This window comes from Mustela nivalis, assembly GCF_964662115.1.
Source record: "Mustela nivalis genome assembly, chromosome: 3".
Taxonomy (NCBI): domain Eukaryota; kingdom Metazoa; phylum Chordata; class Mammalia; order Carnivora; family Mustelidae; genus Mustela; species Mustela nivalis.
This window is the reverse complement of record NC_139022.1, coordinates 1,799,079-1,823,794: the sequence shown is the minus strand read 5'-3', so window position 1 is coordinate 1,823,794 and position 24,716 is coordinate 1,799,079. Positions and strand designations below refer to the sequence as shown.

The window sequence follows — 24,716 nt, the reverse complement described above, 5'->3', positions numbered from 1 at the left end:
GCAGTCAAGGCAAGAGAGAAAAACAAACCTGAACAAATATAAAAACCTCCAGAGGACAAAAGCCTGAAAAAACCAGTTTCCTCAGAGGCCACCCCCTTGAGGGGGGTGGGAGGACTTAACTCAGAGAACATCACTGATTGAAAACCCAAGTGGCAGGCCCCTCCCCCAGAAACCAACCATGAAATAAAAAAAAAGAAAGAGGACAATAGAACAACTACCACTACTTCATAGGACATATACCCTATGCTGTACCTTTCATCCCCAAGACTTACTCAACCCACAATGGGAAGACTGTGTCTCATACACCCCTTCACCTATTTCTTCCAAGCCCCCCTCAACTACCTTCTGATAACCATCTCTTTCTTATCTATAGTGACATTCTGATTGTGCTTTGTATTTGTTTATTCATTTGTTTTGCTTTTCAGAATCTAGCCAGAAGTGAAATCCTATAATGTTTGTCCTTCCTGTCTTACCTATTTCACTTTAGTGTATGCCCTCTGGGTCCATCAATGATCCAAAGACATAAATCCCATCCTATTCTAAGGCTGAGTAATTTTACATTTCCTCTAGGTTGCTTACCTTATTGGCATATAGTTGTTGGTCATAATATCTGATGGTTGTTCTTATTTCCTTGATGTTAGTCATGATCTCTCCCCTTTTGTTCATAAATTTTATTAATTTGGGAACACTCTCTCTCCTTTTGGAATAGTTTGGCCAGTGATTTATCAATCTTCTTAAGTCTTTTAAAGAACCAGCTGCTAGTTTCATTATGTGTTCTGTATCACTAGTTCCTAACTCATTGATCTCTGCTTTAATCTTTATTATTTCCCTGTCTTTGTGTGGCAGCAAAGGCATGCTGCTTGGCCCATGAGAAAGGTAGGCCAGGAATCCCAGAGGGAAGGGGCACCGGAGCATACTGGTCTCACCCACAAACACCCCCATGGCTCACTAGAGAGACTCAGGCCAACGCTCATGTAGGCCATCAGGTATTTCTTCACACCTACAGGTGGAAAGATAAAGGTATCAGGGGAACTGATACCAGCTCCCTGCCTTGGAACAACACTGAGGTCCTTTGGGGAAACCCTGGGAATCCACAGAGAGCCTGTGTTGTGGCATCCTCCTCCTGCCCTCACTGGGGACTATCGCCCACCCAGCATAACCACAGACCCTCCCATCCACTCTACCCTCAGAGTCAATGAAACAGCAGGCTCTCTTCCAGATGAAGAGCAGAGGTGCCAAAACACAACATCATGGGTCTTGCCATTCCTCCAGAATCTCTGTGAGAACAGATGGGGAAAGTCCCCAGCATCTGAGGAAGATATGCACCGTTTGGACTCTTGAATATTTTAATTTTGTCATTTTCCAGTGGCTTCTACCTTGCGTTTCCCCTTGCAGTACTACTGAAAATGTCAAAATAATTGTTCCTCCCAGAATACAAGTCAGCCATCAGATCTACCCAGAAATTAGGCCCTAAGTACCATCTAGATGGGATGTCCTCAAATCTTCTTAGTGGGATGCAATCCGAAGGCTCAACTAGCTTGGATGACCCAGGAACTAGGAAACTTCCACCTTCCAGGGGAAGAAGGGACCTGAAGCAGGGATGGTAGGGAAACACACTTGGATCATTGGTGTTTTCCTGTTAGAATGACGGCAGAAAAGAGATGGAGAATTTTCAATTAAGATTCATAACAAAGGAAGCATTGCTAAGAGAGCCACACTGAAACTAGAGTGTGAAGGACAATCAGGAAGGAAATCATAGGCCCATTTCCTGTTTCAAGTATCTGAGCACCATAAACTTTTGACTCCTGGCACAAGGACCTGCTCATTGGGAATCCACCACAACCTGGTACACATCCTTCTTCTCTGGACTGAAAGAGAGACAAAGTAACGTCTGTTAGCTGCCAGCACTCATCATCATTCTTTCAAAACAAGTGCCTGTGCTTTTCCCTCATGAACCTGTACTCCCTGCTCAAAATCAGTAGTACACCTGATTTCTTTCCACGTTGTGTCTCCCAGATGATGGTCGTAAATCCCCAAACAGAAGTGTCCTTTTTTGCTTCTTTCTTTCCCAGCACCCAATTCTTGACTGACACGATGATGTACCAATGCAAAGGGCCATGTGAGGCTATTTGTACATCGTCGGGTCATGGCAAACATCAGAGAAAACATTAAAATTCTGAAGTTCATCTCACCTTAAATTCAGATTCCTGAAATTGATGTGTTCCCAGTTTGGTCTTTTCGGAAAATTTCTTTCCAAAGAACCAGCCTTGGGTGTCGGAATTGAAATGTCTATTTTGACAGAATGTCAGAAATCCATGCAATTCCCTCTATCATAGTCTATAAGGTATTCTAAATAGCTATACTGTTTTTTTCCACACCACCACCACCAAGAAAAACCTCGCCAAGTTGTAAACTCTAATTAACTGTTATCTGACATTTGCCAAAGTGACAGAGATTACTTGATATTGTTTAAAACGTAATTCCTTAAAAGTACATATGCTCATAAGATCATTGAGAAATTTTTTCCGAAACTGTCCAGAAAAATGATTGATTTAGATATCAATTGGATAAAATTGTTACCTGAAGTGGCTTGACAATTGTATTGTCATGTATAAATATGTGCTGTTACTCGGGGTTTTGTTTTCCTCCCATAGTATTATGTTGCATAAATCATAAAATATTTTTATTTACGTTTCATTTTATTAATGTGTTTATTTATCATGTAAGAATTGTACTCACTTCTTTGCCAGAGACCTAGAGCTCACAAGTAGGCAGAGCAGCAGGCTGAGGCAGCAAGAGAAGCAGGCTCTCCTTCCCTGAGCAGGGAGCTCGACTTGGGCTGGATCCCAGGGCCTGGACCTGAAACAAAAGCAACTGCTTAAGCGACTGAGAAACCTAGGTACCCCAGGTAGAAACTATTTTAAAGAGATCACGTTATATTTGCTGCCTGAAAATGCCTATATCCCCTGGGATTTTGTGAAGGAGTTCAGAATTGTCACTTTCCAAGAGACCACACAGCAGTGGCCACTCCTGCAGGGACTTACAATGGTTGTGGCCCCCAGCATGCCAAGCTCCAGGGAGTACAAGGATAAGGGGTGAAGCCAGCAGAGAGATTTTGGGTCCAAATACTCCAGAGTGCACAGACTGACCTTGGCATCCAAGAAAGGCCTGCCCAGATGTCACCTGCCTCATCCTCTGTGTCCATGTAAGGACACCTCGCATGCATGCCATGAATGCAGGCCCCGGAAGCGCCATCCAGTGGTCAAGACAACCCACTGTCCACAATGGGCGACCCTCCCTGCAGACCGGAAATTGAGGATGGGTGGGAGGCAAGATGGAGGTCAGTGCACTAAGGGCCTTTAAAATCAGACACTCACGGGAATCCAGTGTTTTCAAAGAGTATCTCTCTGTCTTCTGCAGAAAGGGCACCTTGGGATCCAAATTAATGCAACTCACTGGAAAATGACAGACATATGTTTGCATCCTTATCTCGAGGCTCAGGCAGTCCGCCTCACAGACAATATTAGTAACTGTCACCCGTGGCTCCAAGGGGCTCCTGGAAGGAAAACAAGCTTTTCCTGGGGAGGAGAGCCACGCAGGAAGTACTTTTTTTTTTTTTAACATATTTTACTTATTTGACACAGCAGGCATGACTTGGGTAAGGGCCAGAGGGAGAACACCCCCCCCCCCGAGCAGGGAGCCTGATGCTAGGTTTGATACCTGGACTCCAAGAGCAGTACCTGAGCCAAAGGCCAATACTTAACCCCCTGAGCCACCCAAGAACTCCTAGAGAGACTTTGTGAAACAATGTCATATAAATAGGAGTTTTACAGAGTAGCAGATGTAAAATGAACATTTAAGTTTCCTATGTGCCCTCGGGAGTATCTTTTTTTAATTAAAAAAATTAGTTATTTAACATACAGTGCATCTTTGCTTTCTGCAGTAGAATTCAGGGACTCATCACTTATATCCACCACTCAGAGCTGATCACAAGAAGTGCCTTTTTCAATGCCCATCAACCATTGACCCCTCCCCAACCCACTTCCCTCCATGATCCCACAGTGTGCAGGAATGCCTTCACTCTGAGAGTTCTGTCATGACCCATCACCATGGTGACCTGATGACATGCACCCATCCTTCCTTTTCAACTGCCACTCTGTTAGCTGAGCCCCTTGCAGTTTGGTGAACAGGTGTAAAGGTCCCCACGATGGGAAATCTCAACTTCTGTTTTACAGGTATGTGCCTATCGATTTTCTGAATTCTCTTCTCTCAGATTGGCTGTCTCACTTTTACAGAGACTGGGTTCTTCTCTTCGGGTTTTCCTTTCCACTCTCTGATTTCTCCTCCTGGTTCAATGCCTGTATTTGTTAGTTTTTCTGTGTTATTTCAGTGTGATTTCTTGGTGAAGCTGTCTTCCTTAAATAACTTCTATGTTCAGAAAACCATACTATTTCTGAATGCCAATTTCAGACACAGTCATACAGTGAACACACACAGGTCACATGCCACTCTGTTGTCCCTGGATCAAGAGAACCTTGGTGTGACCCAGGCCACACATTTGAGGGAGAGGAATTGCCTGTCACTTCTTCTCAATGGAGATGACAAAATCAGAGAGGAACAGGCAGCAGTCAAAATGCAGCTGTTTTTAGAAAGAGAGACACTGGAAGATATCGGGGTGTTTTCATGGGTTGATGTAGAGGGTTTAGTGGGCCATCTGCATGATGCTTGGGAGTGGATGGAAATGGACTGTGACAGCGGGTGGGTGGAAAGAACACTTGGCAGCTGAACAGTGGACTGTCTGTTGGTCTCAAAGATACTGCTGGGCTGGGTTCTCAAGGTCCAGCCTATGGAGGGAGACAGGAAACTGTAGGTTTAGTAGGCAGTCTCCTAAACCTACAGTCTCCAGAGGAGATCAAGAGACCTGCGAGTAGACACAGGATGTTGGGGAGGAATGAGAGAGTAAGGAGGAAATCACTCCAGCCAGGGTACCCTTACTTCCATCCAGGCTCCTCAGAACAGTCCTCACATCAAGAGTAGTCCATTCAGCATCATACATGTCCTTCCTTAAACCAACCATTCTTAGCCCAGATGGCCACCTCCATGTTAACTCTTACCATGAACTGCTCCTCAGGATTGGCCAGCTGGAGGCAAATTAATTCTTGGCAGGGTCATAGTGTGATAGTTGGGAGTGGAATGATCTGGAGTTTGAATCAGCTAGGGAGCCAAGCAGAACACCAGTAGCAGTGGGGATCCACTGACCTTCAGGAAGGCCGTGGGTGACAGTGCTGACCTTGCAAACAGGTGGGGGAACATGGCCAATGCTACACATTCCTGGTTCTTCACTAGGGCTCCATTTGGAAGAAACTGTTTCATTTTTTTACGTCAGGGCCCCAAACACAGAGGTGACTGAGGACTGAGTCTGGTCTCATGGCACTCGGTCTCCCCTAAAGAAACACTGGCAAAGGGGAATTTGAGATTATGAGGGCAGCTCTTGGTTCAGAAGTTCAGAGTGTTTTCTCAGGGGTACTGGGTGGTTGTCAGGGGCTTAGGGATCTCCATCCACAGGGAAACAACAGCATTCCTGTCCCAGATCCATCCCTCATCAGGGTGGCAACTCTCAACAGTCCCTTTACCATACTACATGTCAGTGCCTTCCACTGTGAAATGGGGCTTCCAGCCTGTTTCCACTCCCATTGGTGCTGTTGTGGGGAGGACAGAAGAAAGGGACAAGGATTCTCTGTTGGCTATAAAGCAAAGTTCTCATGTGAAGGATAAAGAGGGGGCTTCCATCCTTCCGTGCAGTGGAGCCATACCAAGTCCCACGTCTGGATTCACCCATAGTCAGTCATCTAGATGATTCCTTAGGCAGTATGTTACTCAACACCTACAGAGCAACTGGGAAGCATCTCGCTCTTTCCTATGTCCCAGGAGCTCCTTGTGGTAAATTACTTGGGACACCCTGACGGCACACTAATGTCTAGGCCAGAGGACAGGGAAACCGGGCACAGAGGGCTCTCAGGGATGCTCTTGGGTAGGTGTGGCTGCTCAATGGGATGTAAACCCAGGCCTACAGGCATGCTTACTGCGCTCGGCTGCATTTCTGTAATGTCTATGCTAAATACAAGCAATTCCCCACAGAACCTGTGGTGTGGGAGGGGGCGGAATTCAGAGCACAGCACATGGTGACATCTTCCTAAGTCCCACCTGGAGGGAGCAATGCCTGCTGGGCAGCTGGTGAGTAGGGGGAGGAGATGGTTGGGCTAGAAGTAAAGAATGTCAAATCCCAGGTGCCTGGGTGGCTCAGTGGGTTAAAGCCTCTGCCTTCAGCTCGGGTCATAATCTCAGGTTCCTGGGATCGAGGCCCACATCGGGCTCTCTGCTCAGCAGGAGGCCTGCTTCCTCCGCTCTCTGCCTGCCTCTCTGCCTAGTTGTGATCTCTATCTGTCAAATAAATAAATAAAAATCTTAAAAAAAAAAGAATGTCGAATCCCCCTATGGTCTTCTGACAACAAGATGCCAACACGGTGCTCTATTTCTATGTGTCACCCAGCAATCTCTGTGGAGCATCCCCATGAGAATGTGGAGGCACCCACAACCATGCCAGCCTCTTCACAGCCACCCAAGAGGAACGTCCGGTTCTTCCTCCAGGATCAGGTCTACCCCATCAGAGACACCCAGGAAGGTACCTTGGATATTGACTCATTACATTGATTGGAGACACACTTTTCTACTCAGTAACACAGACATAACCAAAGCTTTCAAAACTCCGAGACACAATTTCCTATGATTTCACTGGTAGCAGTTTCCCTCTATGCTGTCCGTCACCATTAAATCCAGAAGTCAAGATGGAATTCTGATTCATACTGGATCCAAGAGACACAGGAAAAAAGTGTCTACTAGCTGAAGGGATGGATCTTAGGTCTTTTTGGAAAACAGGTCCATATAGCTCTATCCAGGAAACATGGTTCTTAGATGTGTAGGAAGGAAGAGACTATGTTTTCCACCAGTAACACTGAACATAACAATGGAATAGAATACGAAGGTTTCACGACCCCCCCCCCATCCACTTCCGTCCATTAGACACATCTTACATGAGTGTGCTAGGTACCTTCAAAAGAACAAAACGACCTCACATTTGGGGAACTAAAGTACCCAGTACATTCCATGTGTTTACCATTCTACAAATTGAGCAAATGCATTCTGTGATGTCTTCTCATTCTGGAAACAGAAATCTGTGCACGAATGTCTAAGACAGCTGGGTTCCCAATAGCCATAAACAGGCACAGCCCCCAAATCCATCATGGGAGGAAAAGACACATTAAATGGCATACATATGCATCATGGAGTGCTATTCAGGCATAAGAAGAAACAAAAGTTTCCAATATTTTAGGAAATAGATGGGCCTTGGAAACCTAACATACATTTTGAGAGTATGCACACAAGGAAAGAGGTACGTTACATGATCCCAGGCTTTGAGGACACTAGGGTAGGGACATTCGTAGACCCAGAAAATGGAAAGTACTTTACAGGGAGGAAAGGGGGAGGGCCGGTCATGTTGTCATGGGTACAGAGGTTCCATGAGATAGGATGGCAAAGTTTTCCATGTAGATGGCAGTTCTGTCTACAAAGCATCAGGCATGTGAGCAGTGTCACTGAACATACGAACATACATGTACTAACAAATACAACCATCAATATTACTTAGATTCCATCACAAAAAAAAAAAAAAACACTACTCCAAGGCAATAGAGAACTGATAGTGTCACAGCAGAGATGCAGGGAAGACAGCTGAACTGGCTCCATGACCAGGTGAAGAAGTGGCAAGCTGGCTTGGCTTACAGTGGGCAGGAGGGTTCAGGGGATTACACACTGAAACCCAGTGTGCTTTGAGTGTTTCCCAGATTGACCCTTATGCTCAGGTCAAAACCCACTGATCACCACCCCCCCCATTTGAAAGCCAAGGACCCGTTTTTCTTTTCCATCCTTCTCCCCTCCTCTGTGTTTCTATGTACATCAAGGACGTTGGCCCAGCAGCAGTCAGGCCTTGCTTGGTCACTCTCACATCCATTCACTCTGGCCCCCCATACACATCAAGCAGAGTTAACTCCCGAGTCATTCTTGAGTAGTGAAGCCAATGTCTTGACAGCTCTTCTGTGTTCTCGTAGATCCTGTAGAGGGCCAGTCCAATGACCTTTTTAGGGACTGGACAGAGGAAGGTTCCCCAACTCTCTCTGAGGTAAGCTCACCTCTCTTTCTCAGAGACTGAAATGTTCCTTCCTTGATTTATTCTATCAATGGAGGATGAAAATCTGGTACTTTACCTCCCAGGGGAAAGGGGCAGCAGTCTCCCCTCATGGAGAAATGCTGGGTCCAACCTCTTACAAACAGTGGACCCAAAAAGGGTGATGACACAGCTTAGCCTCAGTTACAATCTCAATGGGATCAAACAATTTCTTCAGAAGAAAAGTTTTCTACTTGAAAAAGAATGTTCTGTTGATCAGAATCGACTTCAGAGATCTGCCAAGAAAAGCTCCAAAATCATTCCAAGTGTCCTCTTTAATGCGGGTTGGGGGACATGGACTCAACCACGGGACCTCATCCAATTAACTGCCTGAAGTCCTCCCCAAACCAAAGAGCTGGCCCAACAGCGTACAGCCCAACAGGATGCCAATGCTGGGATCCTCACTGTGTTTTCTTTTTTCCCAATCACAGGTAGATGCTGGGAGGAATGACAGCTGTACATATTTAAGAGCATCGGGCTCTGGGAAGAAATCTAGAATACAAAGAATCCTGCCCTTGATTCTGGGTTCCAACAAGGAATGGGAGTTGGGAGATACTGACTGAGACTGTCCAGTGAGGCATGCTCACCACGTTGTACAGGGCCTGGAAGAACTAGTACCTATGGAAGGGTGATTTGTGGGCATTTGGATGAAAACCCTGTGTGTGTGGCTGCATGGTTGTGTGTCTGTCTGTGTCTATGTGTTATGCTTGTGAACATAAATGTGTGCCTTTCTCAGGAGATCTTTTTCACACTTTCATCACATTCAAAGTGTCACCCTGACAAAACACTCTCATCACCCTGGCACACTCTACATACTCCTTCCCCTGCTCACCATACATGTACCTGGAGTATGTTTCTGTTTGCTTTTCTGAGATGGCCATGGCTCAGAGATAAATGATCCAAACCCTTGACCTCCTACTTGGAAAGCCAAGATTTGAGCTCAGGTTTCAATATGAAAGTTGCTCTGGGATACACACCTGTGTTAGTCCCTAAGCCAGGGGTCATGATGTACCATAGGTGCTAGTTAGAAAAGGGGCACCAGCATCTGTGCATACAGCCAAAAACCTAGATTCTATAAAGGTTCCCGAAAAGACCCATCATGACACAGTGGCTTCCAAGGTCACAGAAGCTGGGGCAAGGATAGAAGTCCATGTTAAAGATTACAGCCTGGTCCCTGGACTCAAGGGCACAGAGAAAAGCCACATCCTCGTGCTCAAGCCAATAATGCTGGAAAGTGTGTGGACCCATGGAGGACAGAATAGGGCAGCATTAGTCATAGCCAGTCTCAATGTGTACACACGACCAATGGCAGAAAAGGATAACAGAGGGAATTTGGTGTGCTTGATAAGATTTCTGTAAGCCTCAGGAAGGATCAAATTCTCTAAGCACACACTCACACACCACTGGCAAATAGGAAATCAAGGTCAAGCTTGGTTGGAAGCTTTGGACCCAACACTCCTAGGGAAAATCTCCTGCAAAGCCGGCCTACAGAGTGTCATCACACACTCCAAGAGTCCTTTGTGTAAGGAACTTCCCACTGGTCAGAACACCTGGGAAGGTTTGGACATCCACTGTCTTCATTGGAAACACACACATGGAACAGCTCAAGAATAGTGGAAGGAATATATCAAACTCATCAATGGTGCCAGCTGTTTATGTAAGCTATGATGTCAGTTTTCTCCATCATTGTACATGGGATTTTCTGAAGACAAATGATTAGTGAAGCAAACCACTAGGCTTCTTTTCTGAGGGTTGAATTCAGCCTGGCAAGCAAAGCTGCTTTTTATGCCATGCAAAATCTTAGAGACGTGATGCATACAGTCATATTATATGGGGATCTTGGGCCCAGAACTGATGTCCAAAGAAGCAGTGGGTGACACCTTAGTGGCACGTAAGTCAGGAGAGGTTATGAGACTTTGTCCTTACACAGAAGCCAGGTTAACTTTCACATGTATTGGACTGACTATTTGACTTTGATAGGGCTTGTTTTGGCTAGAAAGACAAAAACCTTCTCATTTCCTTCCTGCTCCTCTCGCATCCCTTCCTCTCTGCACTGAGGAGAAGGTCCAGCAGCAGTGAGGTCTGTACCTCCTATGCAGGCACACACATACACACACACTCGCCTCCTGTCTTCATCCATCCAAACACCCAACCTAATTCCTGAGCAGCCACACCAGAGTCCTCACAGTGCCTCTGTATCCTCCTAAATCCCCCCGAGGACCTGATGGAAGAGCTACCCATTTTGAGGGCAGAGGAATTAACACCAACTCTCCCTCAGGTAAACCCATTTTTCTTCAAGATTTTATTTATTTGAAAGAGAAAAATACAGAGTCAGAGAGAGAGAGACAGACAGACAGACAGAGCATGATAGTGAAAGCAGGGGGAGTAGCAGAGGGAGAGAAAAAAGCAGCCTCCTTTTTTGAGCAGGGTGACCAATGTGGATCTCCATTCCATTCAATATCTGTACCACTCGGTTTCCTCAGTAAAGTCATTTTGTGCTTCTGAGGGACAACCAGTGTTTGATTTTTCTTTCCATGAATATCTGAGCATGTAGATGCCAGACAGAAGAGACAATTTCCTTGGTGCTGAGAGCCTGCAGTGAGTTTATTTCAGTAAGGGACACCATATTTAGAGGGGCACTGAGAAAAGACCATCACCATTCCTTAAGCAATGGATGGTCATGAGCATTTTTCACCAGGTCATTCTGTCTATGGAAAATAGCTTTGATTTGATTTTCTGAAGAAAATATACTTGGAAGATTTGACATTCCAAGCCAGAGCCTTTTCTGGAGGTCATTTTCTCCTTCTCTGGATCATAAAATCAATGACTGCATTGCTATTTGGCTTGCTTCCTTCACCAAGAGCACATTGATGAGTGCACATGGTGTGCACAGGATGCTGGGATCCTCACCGGCTTTCCCTTTCTCCAACTGCAGGAGGCAGCAACTGGAAATGGACCATGTACATATTCTCCCACCAGTCACTTTTGGGGGACAGATCTAGCTGAAGAACAAGGTAGGGCTTTTTCTCCTCATTTTGTCTGGAGGGCTTTCTCCATTCTGAGTTCCTGCTCAGAACGGAGGCTGGGGTGGACTGAACAAATGGAGTGTCCTGTAGAAAACCAGGACCCTGTGCAAAAGTCCCTGCAAGCCAGTAGGTCATTCAGGTGGTGTGCTTGGTGCGTCTGAGGGTTGGGGCTTGTTTTTGCGTGGGTTTATGTAATGGGACTGGGCCTGTGGGTGTGGTGAGTGCATGTGTTTCATCAGAAGACGTCTCCCACTTAATGGAGTTTAGGATATGGGTCAAAGTTTCAAAGCCAAACTTCCTTCATTCCCACTGCACACGCCCACCTAGGACACCACATTCCTCACTGACCACAGATACACATGGAGGTTTGCTTAGGATTCCCTTTCTTCAAACAGGGATGGGGAGAAAGGAATGGGCACACATCTGTCCTAGCTGGGGACATTTATCAGACAGGGTCAAAACACAAAAGAATCAGAACCTACTTTAGTCTACCAAAACATCATCACCAGCCTTACAAAAATGCTCACATCTTGAATGCACAGAGAAGGCTCACTGGCAAATGGCAACTGCGAGGAAAGCCTCATCATTAGCTTAGCACCCGATAAAATTTCCTGACAATCTGCTACATGGCCAGGTGAGCGAGTACCCTTCTCTTGCCTGGCCTCTGCTATCTCATGAAATTGCTAGTTCCTGATTGAGGATGGGTTGGGGGGGGCCTCCTTGGAAACTGAGTGGGTTTGAGTCCCGCTGACTCAAAGGACACACCCACATACCACAAGAAAGGAAGACTGGGAAGAATAAGCACTTTGAGGATGGGGACTATCTTGGAATGCACAGATGTCAGGACATAGAAATCCTGTGTCTTTGGTTTTCCTGACCATGCATGTCACAGGAACAAATAGAAACCTCTAGGGTACTTTGCTTCATTGAATGAAACCCTGCCACACAGTGTTCTTCTGAAGAAATACAATCTCCTAGAAGAGATGAGAGATAGGGACGAGCCTCACAGGCTGATCCTGGCAAAGAAACAGTCTTGACAATGACCACAACATGGTCGCTGGTTGGAGGAACTTGCCTGTCAGTACAACAGAGCATGCACATTAGTGTTTACCCTCCTTCGTTTGAGGAGATCACCCTGATTCAATTCCCTGTAGATAAAGTTCAGAGTCAATGTTTCTCTCTCCATCCCGGCTCCTTGTACTGACCATTCTTGATGAAGCAGCAGCTTGCTCAGTCCATAATCATGTAACCCAATGTCTCCATACACTCCCATGTATGCTGGCCCCAAGCTATACTCAATGAGCTCTTCCTTCCAAGCCCCACCAGTGGACTGAACATTCTGTGCATCTCTCCCTAGATTCGCTGGATGGACAGGAATGTGAACATTCCACAGAAATGACAGAGGAAGACACCCCATTTTTTATCAGAGTGGTATGTCAGCCTTTCTTTGTGGGAGACACAAAATTCTTCTGGCTTTTTTGATCAAAGTCACATACAAAAATCTCAGCATACACAATTTACAAGGTAGGGAGAAGTCTGATTAAGAGTCTGTTAACATCAAAAGAAATGAAATCTTGCCATTTGCGACAACATGGATGGAACTAGAGCGAATCATGCTTAGTGAAATAAGTCAAGCAGAGAAAGACAACTATCATATGATCTCCCTGATATGAGGAAGTGGTGATGCAACATGGAGGCTTAAGTGGGTAGGAGAAGAATAAATGAAACAAGATGGGATTGGGAGGGAGACAAACCATAAGTGACTCTTAATCTCACAAAACAAACTGAGGGTTGATGGGGGGAGGGGGTTTGGGAGAAGAGGGTGGGATTATGGACATTGGGGAGGGTATGTGCTTTGGTGAGTGCTGTGAAGTGTGTAAACCTGGTGATTCACAGACCTGTACCCCTGGGGATAAAAATATATGTTTATAAAAAATAAAAATTAAAAAAAAAAGAGTCTGTTAACAAATGTTACCTAATCCCAAAGACATTGTAGGGAGGCGAGGCAACTCCAGCAGGATCATCTACCATCTGTAGGGCAGTGAGTTTTGGTACGGGTAGCAGCTATTTCTCATTGCCACCTATTTTCTCCAGTGGGACCGAGAACGTGGAACCTGTAAGAAGACTGGGCCCATTTGTGCATGACTCATTTTGCTCTCTTCATACTTTGGGGCTCACAGGCCTCTAGCACACTTCCCTAGCTTCCCCAGGAAGGAGGGGTCCTTTGCACATTGCAAAGTGGTGAAAGAGAACCTCAAACCTCAAATCTCCTATCCCCCAGAGAACAAAAGAGTCATTCAAACAGGACAACGCATGATTTGATGATCATACTGTATTCTTTCCTGAAATCACAGGTGTCCCAGCTGGAAGGGGTGGGTGATAAGTATTCTGTACTCAAGAGTCATACATTTGTTTGAAACAACCTGGAAAAGGGGAAAGGTGGGGCTTCCTCACCCATGATGAAACCGCCCTGATTCCAGGTCCTGAGGGATTGAGAATAAGGGCCATAGTAACAGAAGAGTATTTTCTGGGGAAAGACTCGTGGCCTCATGGCCCTGTCCCCAGAAACTATGCTGCCATCTTTAGGTGGTGCAGGTTTGGGTGCAGGGAGTAGGTGTGCTTTTGAGATGGACTTATTTCACAGCTACTCCATGCCCTGTAGCTCCAATAGGAGGCAGAGTTACTATTCACATCCTTGCTCCTCTTCAGGACCTTTCTTCCTCCATCCAGGAAGGGCCAACTGCAGCTTTGTCTATACTGATTAACTCCCCACCACCACACACTTGTCCACACGTGCACACCAAGCAAAGCTCCCTGAGCCCCGTGGGTGTCCAGACACTCTCTGTGTGTATCTACCTAGATGCCCTGGCTAGCCTGTGCAACGGCCTTGATGTGGACAGCACAGAAGGAAAGGCCCCATTTTTCACCAAGGTGGTAAATTAGCCTTTCTTCATGTGAGGTACAGCATCCTTTGATTCTCTTATACTCGAAATCAGATCCAAACACCTCAGCACGTACAATGTCCTTGGTGGAGAGATTATTGAGGGATAGTCTGTTACCCATGGATACCCTATTCCAAAGACCCTGCAGGAAACAGCATGTTCTGTTACAGTCCACAGGGTAGTGAGCTTTTTCATGGATACTACTTACACTGCCTTGGCACCTATTTTGTCCAATGGACCCAGGGCGTGCAATCTCTAGGTACATTTAATATTACTGCCCATGGCCCTGTCCATCACCAAGAGAAAAAAAGAACTGCACACAGGACAAATCATGATTTAATATCCATAATATTTTCTTTGCTGAAATCACAGGTGGCCTTGCTGGAAACGGAGAGTGGTAAGTATGCTGTATTCTAGAGTTACTCATTGGTTTGAAGCAACCTGGACAATGGGCAAGGTGGGGCTTCATTGCAGGCTCCATCTTGAGAGCCACCTAGAATCCAGATCCTGCAACAAGGATACTAAAGGTCATGTTCCAGACCGTGATCTGAGGCCTCATGACCCTGCCCCCTGAAGCTACTGTGCTGGTCTTAGGTGCTGTAGGATTGGGTGCTGGGTAGGAGGTGTGTTTACATGGGAACCCATGTGCTGTGATTCTCAAAGTTGGCTTTTGTGTCAGTTGGGTGAATGGTATGTTCTCATACGTGTCTGTTCCCTTCCACATGGCAATTAATGGTGTCCACTTTCTCAGGGAAGTGTCCCATAACCATCACGTCATGAACGTCCACACACATGAAAACTCTTCAACACCTACAATTTGAATAGGTGTTCATTTTCTTTTAAGATTTCATCTACTTATTTGATAGACAGAGATCACAAATAAGCAGAGAGGCAGGCAGAGAGAGAGGAAGGGAAGCAGGCTCCCTGCTGAGCAGAGAGCCTGAAGCGAGGCTCAATCCCAGGACATTAGGACCATGACCTGGGCCGAAAGTGGAGGCTGAACCCACTGAGCCACCCAGGCACCCCTCTAATAGGTGTCCTTTCCTTGCAAATATACATCAATTCTTCTAGAAAACAGATCCCATCGCTAACTAGGAAGGGGGAAACTGTGCCCCAAAGACCGAAGTCTGTCTTTTCCAATCCCTTTTACTGAGTCAGTGTCCATGGGTCTCTGATGTCATATTACATCACGGGAATGAATGGTCACAGTACCCCTCTCTTGCCACTTCACTCACACACACGTCTCTGCATCAGAGTACCCATGATGCATCTTCCCAACCTCATTGGAAGCACTGAGTGCTGGGACAGACTCCTTCCTTCTGCAGACAGCTTCTGGGGCAGCCTCATGCAACAGCCCATTCAGGGAAGACCCTGACAAAGGAGCAGTGGCCAGGAATAGATGGGGCCAATTCACTCCGTGTTTCTCCATGGAGATCTACCATTTCCCTGCAGATACGCTGCCTAAGAATTAAACTGGCCTTCTCCCATGGGAAATCACACACCAACCACTTGCCCTAGCTGGGGCTTTCTGAGGTAGGCCCAAAAGGTGTCCTATCAAAGGAGAAACGAGGTTGTCTTCAGGGACTGAGCATCACTGTGGGGACCTGGGCACCTTCCATGAAGGAACGAGGGTTGCTCTGTGCATTGCAAAGTGGTGAAAGAGAACCTCAAACCTCAACAGGTGTGATAGGACAATCACCACCCATTTCACTAGCCATCTGTCCATGCAAGAGGGGCTTGTTTTATTCAGAAGGTTTGGGCCTATAGACAAGTCAAGGGAGGTCCATGCCTGGGAATGGAAACAGCCAAGTCAGGGTTTCAAGGTTCTTTGGCAGCAAACAAGACTTTCTCTTGGTGAGAAACACGTGTTTGAAAAGAATCTGATTTTCTGACATCTCTTCTCCTCACTTGCATGTGCGGGATCCACGAGAGTAACTTTTGCTGCTCTCTGAGGACACTCTACAGGCTCTTCCCGGGTTGCTGCACCATTCTGCATTCCACTAGTTGCATACAAAGTCTCAAATTTTCGGCATCCTTCCAACATGGGTTTTGGGCTTGAATTTTCTGGGATTGGGTTCTCACTATCCTAACAGACAATGCCACAGCTCAGTGTCCTTTGGACTGGCATTGCCCTAATGATGCCTTATATTGAGCATCTTTTCATAAGTGTCTCCAATCTGTGGGCTGCCTTTTCATTCTGTTTGCTGTTTTAGAAGGGGATGCTTTTTCTAGGCAGTCCTCTTGACAAGCATCGTGATGCCAACAAGAGTGCATTTCTTTGGGCATTTCTATTTTACTCCCACGTGCCCCTTCCTATTTGTAGGCCAGCACCATCCTGTTAGCTCAGGGGAGCAATCCATTGTATTGGAAGGTCAGCTTCTAGGGACCCACCACCTACTTCTTCATATTCAGATACGTTTTGACTCCTTGTGTTCTTTGTTGTTCCATATCTATTCTAGCAGTTTCTCTGTTTTGAGAGCACCACATTGTGCTTTTGGTCAGTGCAGTACTGAATCTGTTCCCACTTATTCTAGAACCTAGGGATTCACCTTAATCTCTTAGGGTCCAACGGCCTCCAACATTGCCTGGTGGGTGTGCATGAGCCTGGGAACGTCTTACGTATCAACGGTCCTGTTAGGCCAGCCACTAAGGCTGGAGAAATATGCTGGAGAGCAGGGCTTGTCTCTTGCTCCTGGTTGGTTTCTAATTCTGAGCTAACCAGGAAAGAGTCAGTCTACAATCCGTTTTACAAAGTTATTTGTTATCTCAATGAACTATAGGGAAAGCATCCAGGAAGAATGTCCAGTTGCTCACTCCCACTAGTCACATGTCAAGAGTCCCATAAGGACTGGAGTTTTAGATGGTTGCATTGGGAGGGGACAGCAGTCATGGGCATGTAGAACTGACACTGAGGTGACTGCTGCATCATCCTGGTCTCATTAGAAGTGATGAAGCTCCAATCCCTGTCTCCTTGAAGACCTCTGGCTCCACCAGCCCCATGGACATTTGACAGCAGAGCAAAAGGCTCAGACAAATGCTGCATGGCCCATAGACATCTCAATAGAACTGGGATGAATGGGTGAGGCAGTCTCTCTCATAACAGCATTGTTCCTGTTTCAGTTCTTACAGATTTGGGAATAGACAGCACTGACAATTCCAGCAGTGAGGATGAATTCTCTTCAGGTAGGGAACAGCACAGAGGAAGGGAACAGTGGGACAGGGCACCTGGGAACAGGGTGTTGCCCCTGGTGCTCTGGAGAAAGAAGAAGATGGATAAAAAACTGCCAAGGAAGGGATGCATTGGCAACAGGCCTGATTTTCTCATTTCATAGTTTCTGAATGAAAGGAACAGACATTGTGACCACAGGCCTTTAGGGTAGGCTGTGTTTGTCATCACCACTCAACTCCTTGGGCAGCTATTTTAAGGACCTTTCTCATCAAACCTGCTCTTCCCTCCCTTTGCTGCTGCCACATGTCAAAGTTTGGTCTCTTTACTCATGGCCTCTCAAGAATGGTGCACAATAGTTTCTGGGTCTTTCTTGGCACGGGCCCAGACCTGGTCGTTGTCATGACTTTGCAGAACCAACCACCCTCTCCTGTGCAAGAGAACCACGAAACTAGGTTCTATTGAGAGCCAGGATGTGGAAGACAGGTAAACTCTCTCCCTCATAACGTCTACTACCAAACCTTCCTGGTTCTGTCCAAGCTACTGTACCTTCAAGGGGACTCCCAGAGCTGGCAAGGTAAAGCAAACTTCCCCTGGGTTCACTACACAGGTTCCCATGATCCATAGCTTCTGCCAGCCTTCACACCCCAGCTGAGTCTTACCTGTGTATATGTTCCCAAAGAAAGACGCCCCCATGAAGCTGCCCTGGAGACACAGTCATGGGCCAGGGTCTTCCAAACCTGTGTTAATGGGTTCCTGGGCCTGCTTCACACACTTGCTGTCCCACCTGCACCATGCAGAGATCAAGCGACCAAGGCCAGGGAGGACTCAGAGCTGGGGCCACACCCAACTGAGGGCAGAACTATCATACCCAGAGCAGCAGGCCATAAATCGTCAGCTCCACTAACTCCCCAGCTCCACTAACTCTCCTTTATCCTCTCTCAAAGCCACCCCAGCATCCTCGTTGCTCTCTGACCCAGAGGAGGATTCCACGGAAGAAAACGATTCTGAAGAAAGGATCCACACTGCGCCTATAATTCATCCCACCTCCATCTCTTGGGATTCCTGTCTCATCTTGTCCATAAGCACCTCCTCCATGCTTTGACGATGCCCACCCTGGAGGCCCTACTCTCTGGCAGACATTCAGGCTTTGCATCTGAACTGCTGCATGATATCCGTGGGCAGCCCTCATCACCCCGTACCTAACATTACCCTGACCCCTCACCGCTGAATCTGGGAAGCAGCACTGGACAGAAGAGCAGTGAGTACAGCTGAGAGTTGGCGGGGCAGAAGTCGCCCTGCTGGAGGGGCTTCAGGAAGGGAGGCTGGGCCTGGGTGTCCCCACTTGGTTCTCCGCTGCCAGGGAATCTGTGCTCATGCCCTATTCTCCTCTTGCTTTCAGCTCTCAAGAAGCTTACCTTCTGTGGACTTGACAGAAACAACAAGGGAAACAGAAGAGAAGGACCTGGGAATGGGGTGAGTTGGGCAGGAAGAGGGGCAGGCAAACATGGGCACATGCTCTACTTTATTGCCCTGAATTTGTTGTGGGCATCTTGGGAAACAACACAAAATCCAGGGTGCTGCCCTGGCTTCTGACAACAAAGAGGAGATTAGAGGAAGGTCACAGTACCTGCAGGCAGTAGGAAGCCTGAGAACATCCCATGGGGAACCTCCACCTGATCCATTCAACTCCCTGTGGTTGTTGGGCACTGTCGTCCAGGAGCCGCTGCTCTTGGAGGGAGGGCACTGGATGCCTGGAGGTACTGGACCCCAGGCATCCCAGGCACTGTGCTCCTCTGGAAAAGAGCCCCTTCCCACAGTGACCCCTCACTCTGCACAACCCAAGCCTTGCCCTCCTACCCTGCAAAACTCAGCAGATGGCTTGCTCCCAAACAACACTTGTCGAGAAGAGATAGTGGTGGGGTGGCCCCATCTCCCACTTCAGACATCTGAGAAATGAGCAAAAAAGACAGACCCCAGGCTCATAGGAGTTGGACAGCTCACCCCTCCCAGCGCTGTATCATTGTGGGCATGGAGTAGGCAACAGTATCTGGCTTAGTCATATATGCTGGCCACTCCTGTAATACCTGACCAACACCTCCAATCCCCCAAGCCTCCAAAACAACTCAGGGGAGGTAGACGGTCTCCTCATGGCACCATTTCACTATGTGAGTTTGATATTCTAGAGACTCACCTCAATCTCTAAATCCACAGGGAAGACCCATCAGGGAAAGGCCACACTGCCTGTTTCCACCTTGTCCACCACCTCCAGCCAGTGTGGGGCCCATGCAAACTCACTTCCCATGGGAGTCAGGAACATGCCTTCTCTGTCATGCCACCTTCAACACTCGTGTGGGCAAAGGCTCCCCCCACAGAGAAGGGAATGTCGAGAGCTCTCAGAGCGGCTGGAGAAGTGACAGCCTGGCAGGAGGAGGACCTGGCAATAATGGATGAAGATGGTCAGGGAAGGGGCCTGAGTGACCCTGGGAGTGTAGCCTTCATTCAGCCCCAGGGGGCCCATGGGAAACTTCCCTTTCTTCATGTCACACATGGGTCCTGCAGGGAAACCTTCACCTCAATACCTCAGAAGACATGTCCCACAAAGGCCCACAGGCCTCTGGTAAGACTTGCCCCAGGCACATGCCACTTGCTATCTCATACCACTCCACCATCTGTCTCCACAGCTGCACTACAGGACAGTCTGCCCACGACCCCAAGGCACCAGTGTCTCCAGAGGTGCTCAGACAAAGGGGGCCAGGAGGGCCCTGGGGCCCCTCTTGTGACTTCAGTTTGGGCCTGGAGGAAGACTCAGCGTTAAAGCACAAGACAACACACCTGCAGGAATGGCTCTCTTGCACCCGAGCCCCACAGACCAAAGAGAACACTTCTTTGCAGCCCTCCAGGAGACGTCAATGGATCCCCAAGGATGAGACAAGAGGACCCTCTGAGTTGGCCACCACACCCACAGTTGGCTGCCCAAGCCCTGCTGATGACTGACACTTGGAACAGGAAGCAATTATTTAGGCCTACAACAGTCCATTGTCTAGTGAGACTGGGCCTCCTTGGGACTGGGTGGAACAGCAGTCTTCCCGTCATTTCCCCTATCTGCTGCAGGGACTGCTCCTCCTCCCACTGACCCCTCCAGTCCCTATCAACCATGCAGAGCATGACAGATGCAGGAAGAAGTGTGATTTCCAGGGCCCCTTGACCACCATGAAATTGACGTGAGGGGCAGCAGCCACCCCAGCTGTATTCCCCCAGGGTGCCACCCCTGAACCACCCTGTCGCTTTCACACACAGGACCATGACCAATGCTGGGATCAACACTCAGTCTGTGTGTTCTGCAGCAGCAACAGGTGTAGGGAGGAGAGGCTGTCCCTAAACTGAGCTCCACCTCTGGATCAGCCAGACACCACAGCAGAGGAACTGGGACACCAAGCACCAGGCTGCACCTCGGGGAAAACATGAGCTTCAAGGTCAGCAATGCTGGACACCTAGGGTGTACAGAAATGGGATCCAACATTCCTTTGGTGGGAATGCAAGCTGGTGCAGCCAATTTGGAGAACAGTGTGGATATTCCTTAAGAAATTAAAAATAGAGCTTCCCTATGACCCTACAATTGCACTACAAGGTATTTACCCAAAAGATACAGATGTAGTGAAAAGAACGGCCATCTGTACCCCAATGTTCATAGCAGCAATGGCCAACATTCCTTAGAAAGCACATTGAAGTATTGCACGTTTTGCTCTACCTGAGGCCTCCAAGTCCAAAGGTCTCAGGAACCATTTCTTCTCCCACAGCAACCCTAATCTATCTCCCCAGGTTCAAGAAGAATCTCTTCTCCTTGTAACGGGGCATCATTGAAAACATGGGTGATTTGACCAAGGCTTGGACAGGGCTGTCCTATTGAGAGAGCTAGACAGAGACTCAGATGGGACCAAAGGGCTTTAAGAAACTAAAGCCGACTTTTGGAAAACTTACAGCCACCAAACCCCTTGGGAATGTTGGCCTGACCCCTTGCTTACAGACTTCCTCAATGCCTCACCAGGAGCTTAAAGAATATCACACTCTGGCAGGTGTACGAACCTTGGATATATCGGACACTTCAGGAAGAGGAATGTGCCCAAATCCACAGGTATCACCTGCATATCTGATGGCAAGCCTTCCCTTGGGTGCTGGCCTGGAGAGACAATGATCAGAGATTCCTCAAAAAAGTCCCAGTGATGCAGAGTCTAAGTAATCACCATCATTGATCACTAGGCTTGCTAAGCTTAAGTCAATAATTGCACCACGTGGGTTAAAGCAGGACTTGCTTTCCAAGGACATGAGCCCTGAGCTGGCTGTCTCTGGAAAGGAGCATTCTTTTGAAGAGGAAGCATAGACTTCAAAAACCCACCTATTTGGACGTTCAAATCTAACTCTGGTGGCCTTTCCATATGTGTTGCTTACCTAAGCAAGACAATTTGAGGTCATCTTCAGAAACATTTCCATATTAGCTCATGGACAGGCAATCCTCTTGCTTCTTATTCTGTGGGGATACCAGGACCCCATGAACTCAGGTCTAATTCAACAACTGGAACATGCGGTTGATTCCACTACGACTGTATAACTCAACTAGCACCTTGACCAATTGGATGAGGCTGAGATGAGGAACTCATTCCTTCAAAGCCAGAGAACATACACCACTCCACAGGGTTCTCTGGGGACATATGGAGACAATGAAGGACCCAGCTGTCCCTGTAACTGGAGTGGAGGGTGCACTTGGGAAGGCCTTGATCTGCCAGAGAAGTTTTCTCCCGCTCACTGGAGACTACTACTAACAAGGATATTCATACGAGACCCCAAAATAAAAAGGGCTTCCTGGAATGGTTTCTTCCCTCCTGATACTACTGATCTAGTACAATGGCAAACAAATGCTTTAGTTAAGCATCCAACTGCCCTCCTGAGAATATGAACCTCCCAATTCACACGGTGATGGCCCCTGACTCTAAGGACTTGACATCAACTCCAGAGCATCACAGAGAATAAAGGCCACCAAACGATGACAGGAGGCTGATTCATCATGTACCAGCTTACGTTTTGAAATATGCCTGAACTGACGCTGGAAACCAGCCCAACTTTAAACCCAGCCACCCTTAGGCCTGGACCCGACCACTCTACACCTATGGCTCCTAACTTTTGAAAAGTTCTTAAGTTGACCAGACTTAAGATGCCCCCACGAAAATGCAGAGGACAGGTGCTTTAGTAATGGCAACAGTTTCATGGAAAGGGGCTACAAAAAACCAGGTATGCTATCATCAATCGAACTCAGACTGCTGAGTCCAAAGCCTGTCAGCAAACATGTCTGCCCCCAAATCAGAGGTCCTACTGCCCACCAGTTGGTTGTAATTGGCAAAAATCTTACAAGTATTTATCCTGACTCCAACAGACCTTCTTTGTCCTCTATGCCCATGAAGCAATTGACAGAAAAGGCTCTTCTTCCCAAGCCGTAACCCGCCAACCCATCATGGGCCTGAAATGATTGTACATCCATCCCAAGAGTGGCCCTCCAAAACCCAGGAGCCCTTGAAAGCCTGACTGCAGTTCAAGGAAACTCAGGATTAGATAAGCGCCCCTAGCTGAGACAAATGGCCTTGAAGCTCTAACCTGTGCCCATGGATTCCCCAAGCTCCATATGCCACTGGACACTTGGGGTGAGCCCAGGTGCATGGACTTATTATGAAAACCATCATCGACCCAGCCAACCTTCGCCATTTCAAGCAACAGTGCACGTGTGCTCTGTTTCATTGACATGGTTACCTAATATCCATCTTTGCTCCTCTTTGGGACTGGAGGATGTTGTGTGGCATGGGGAAGTCCTTACAGAGTACACAGTCAAGGCCGTACATGTCAGCTTCCATAGGATTTCTCAATGAAATAAGGGAATGATCCCAATGCATGAAGCAGTTCTACAAAACACAAAGACTTTAGATGTTGTAGCTTCTGCACAAGGTGGAGCTTGTGCCAATCTAAAGACAAAATGATGTTGTTTACATTACCCACTACCACAAAGAGATTTATGGGTTCCTAACTGATACCACTGCTCAAATCTGCACTTCCAAGGATCCCTCTCCTTAAGTACTGGATCAACTCTTGGCCTGGAGGATCATTCTCACCCACTATCAAAGGACTCGTCATGGGTATTTTCATTCTCTTTCTTCTTCTAACCCTGTTGTGTTGTTCCCCACCCATCTCGGCTGTCTCTGCAGGTGGTTCCAGGAACACTTCACTGCAGTAACTTCCAAAGGACAGATGGTCCTTTCCACTCAACAGGATCCAATATAAACCTCCCCTGCATGCAGCGGCCTCTTCATTTTACAACTCTGACACAGAGAGACCCCCAAACTGACCAGGAATGACCCACAGGTAGGGAGAGCTCTATGTCCCTATTCAGCAGGAAGAAGTTACAGAAGATGAGACCATCCTCCTTCAACAACCTTAATGACAGAAGGGTCTAAACTGTTCAGGGGCACACGAGGAGGGAGGAGAAAGCCAGCTGAGCACCAAGCAGGAGCTGACACACAACAAAGCCCCCACCCCGAACATGTGATATGAGTGACAGTCCTCAGGTGCTCTCACTGCCCTAAAATAAGGAAAGGAAAAAACAGATTCTCCACAAATAGAGATCAAAACCCTGCAAGACCAGAGTCTCCCTCAGTTTATAAAAGTCCTCATGATTCTCAAGGAAGAGGCTTTATTAACAAGAGGCTAGCTACCATCCAGAGACCCGTAAACTCTGTTTCCTGAATCCCTGACATCCCCCTCCCTTTCATCACACTGAGGAAGGCTGAGGCAGAAAGAAATGTCAATAAAACGGAATTTCTATTCAAACATGCCGTCCCTTGAGAAGGACTTGTGAGAGGAGGAAAGTAACATTCCTCCAGGAAGCTCCCAACTATCTTTCTATTAATGCCTTCCTAGAAGGAAAAACTACCTTAATTTGACAATAGCAAAGCCTCCTGTATCATGTGCGTCCTCTGCCCTACTGCAACGTTCTTGCAAAACCTCCCTTTTGCCTGACTACCCCAACCCCATCATAGACAGAGTCGGCCTCCCATCATGAACCCAGTATAGTACAGAAATATGAATAGTTTTATTTCTGGCCTGAAATGCACCTCAGGTCAAAACATTGCCTCAGTGCCTATAAAAGTCACTGTCTTGAACACGATGCACCGATATAGTTTGAAACTCAAACATCTAAAATTTAATCAGCAGTTCACATGGATGTGAGGCTACCATGTAGAAAGATCTATCTGAATTCC

The 24,716-nt window shown here is 47.2% G+C and overlaps 1 long non-coding RNA gene across 2 annotated transcripts in view; it reads right to left on the bottom strand.

Moving 5' to 3' along the window:
* Positions 1-2,717: 2,717 nt before the first annotated feature.
* The window catches only part of LOC309861260, a 40,372-nt gene continuing 18,373 nt past the window's right edge, over positions 2,718-24,716 (bottom strand). For both annotated transcript variants that reach the window (XR_014309830.1, XR_014309831.1), the window contains exon 4: positions 2,718-2,859. This is a non-coding gene — a long non-coding RNA (uncharacterized lncRNA). The remainder of the gene's footprint in view (positions 2,860-24,716) is intronic.